The sequence below is a fragment of the Numida meleagris genome, chromosome 21 (genome assembly GCF_002078875.1).
Source record: "Numida meleagris isolate 19003 breed g44 Domestic line chromosome 21, NumMel1.0, whole genome shotgun sequence".
Taxonomy (NCBI): domain Eukaryota; kingdom Metazoa; phylum Chordata; class Aves; order Galliformes; family Numididae; genus Numida; species Numida meleagris.
In genome coordinates, this window is record NC_034429.1 from 1,547,315 (window position 1) to 1,549,788 (window position 2,474).

A 2,474-nucleotide genomic window follows, 5' to 3' on the forward strand; every position below is an offset into this window, starting at 1 on the left:
GCTGGGCTCACCTCGGTCTCCAGACTGCAAGCGGAACACCAGCGATGCCCAAGGCCAGAAGGACCCTCACAGTGCTGGGAAACTTTGGTGGTTTTTTTTTTTTTTTTTTCTCCTTTTTTTTTTTTTTTTTTTTTTTGGCTTTTTTTGTTCATTGGACGGCGCGTTGGGTTCCTACGCTCAACCGCGAGCCTGGCATTTTGTGGCAAAACCAGGCACCCACAAAGGGGAACCAACGCGGCCAGCGGCACCGGGGAGGGGAAAAAAGGCAACGAGCGGAGCTCTGGGGCAAGGGCTGTCTGCAGGGCCACCAGCCCAGCGTGCTGCAAGGACCCAACGGGGACACGGGATGTGCTGGCATCGCCAGAGCACAGCGCTGCCATTGGGGCTGCGTTGGCCATGGACAGCGCTCCGCCGCCCTACGGCGTTCCTGGGATTCTTTCCTTTTCCTTTCCCGTGGTCGGTGAGAATTTTAAAATCAGAAAAGAAACCAGTATTCAAACGGTGTGAGGTTGTCCTGATGTTTTCTCTCTGTCACTCGGAGGGGGGAGTTTTTCCTTTTTTTTTTTTTTTTCTCCTTTTTTTTTGTTTTTTTTTTTGTTTTTTTTTTTTAATTCTTCCTTCGTTTTCCATCTTCATTCCATCGGAATTGGGTTGGCAATGGGATCTGACCCCAGCAGCGGTTGGAATCCTCTGTATGTTACTCAGTTTTCTTTTATATATACATATATAGTGTATGTATATAGCGCTCACCTATACCTACAGATATGTATGTATATACATAACCATATACATCTACAGTGTGGCTTTTCACAATTTCCTTTCCTCTTTATTTTTCAAAAAGAAACGCTCGAACGGCAGCGACTACAAGATGTATTATTGTAAAGTTTATTTTTTTAAAATGATGTCTATAATGGAAATAATAATAATAATAATAATAATAATAAAAGAAGAAGAAGAAAGAACCAAGCGGAAGGCGAAGCACCGCCCCTAGGGGCAGGAGGGGACCTGCACCCCATGGAGCATCCCAAGCCTTGGTGCTGCTCTGGGGGATGCTCGGCTGCAGGAAGGCGCAGATTTGGGTCAATCCCAACGTCTTGCAGTGCTGCAGACGACTCCCTGGCTGTTTGGCTCCGAGCAAACAAGCAAACATTTCAAAGGAGCTGACACGTTCTCGTGTGGCAGCACGATATATATATATATATATATATTTCAATGTGAAATAACGTTGCTTTTGAAAACACCGCCCTCTTCCCTCGGTGCTGCCGTTTTCCCCCAGCCACCTGCCAGCCCTTCAAACCCGAACCAGAGGTTGAAATGTGGGTCACACAAAACCTCGAGTCCCACCCCCATCCCCCCTATCAGAAATCCCTTTCCCGTCTTGCTGCTCGTGCAGCACCAACCTGCAGGCAGCTCCGAGGCTGCCGAGACCCCACTGCAAAAGGAGGGGCGAATATTCCCCTTTGCAAAGCAGGGAACGAAAACACGTTTGATGTGCAAGTTGGCGCGGGGAAAATAAACATGTCACGTCTCTCGCCGGAGCTGCGCTGCAAACCCAGGCTGCTCTTTAACATATTCTCTCCTCTAACAGCCAGGAAAATGACAGCTCTGAAATAGAGAGCCAGATGTGCTAAGCAGTTTGGCACGGAGAAAACATCGGCACGTCTCGGCTTGGGGGGCAGGGGGTGGGGTTGGGGGTGAGCCCATCCAAAACGCGCCCTGGTTTGGGTATTTCTGCGGGAGGAACAGCGTGGTGCTGCAGGACAGGAATGGCCTCAGGCTCCTCTTGGCAATGGGGTGGCTGGAAACACCCCAGGCTCCTCCTCTTCTCCACTGCTGAGAAAGGTCAGAGGGAAATCTCCGCTCTGATGCCACGTTTGCCAAGTGTTTCCCTATCCCCGAGCCCATCAGAGATTCTGATGTTTCCATCCCCCCGCTCCCTGGAGCTCCTGGGTCCTCCATTGGCAGCAGAGAGCATCCAGTGCGCAGCTGTGGGCGTCAGGTTGGCTTTGGTGGAGCACCCATGGGGAAAGCAGAGCTGAGCGTGGGGCTGCTCGGGTTGCTCTGCTGCGCTGGGTCCAAGGTGCAGATGTTGTGCTGCTGTGGGGTGTTCACATCTATGGGATCTACAGGATCTATGGGATTTGAGGTATCTATGCCCCTATGGGATCTATGGGGTCTATGAGATCTATGCACCTATGGAATCTATGGGATCTGTGGGACCTATGGAATCTATGGGTTCTATGTGACCTATGTGATTGGTGGGATCTGTGCAGTTTTGGGAACTATGAGGTCTATGGGATCTGTGGAATCTATGCACCTATGGGATCTATGAGACCTATGGGATCTATGGGATGTATGAGATCTATGCACCTATGGGATACATGGGATCTAAGGGATCTGTGCACCTGTGAGATCTATAGGATCCGAGAGATCCATGAGATCTATGGCATCTATGGGACCTATGAGACCTATGG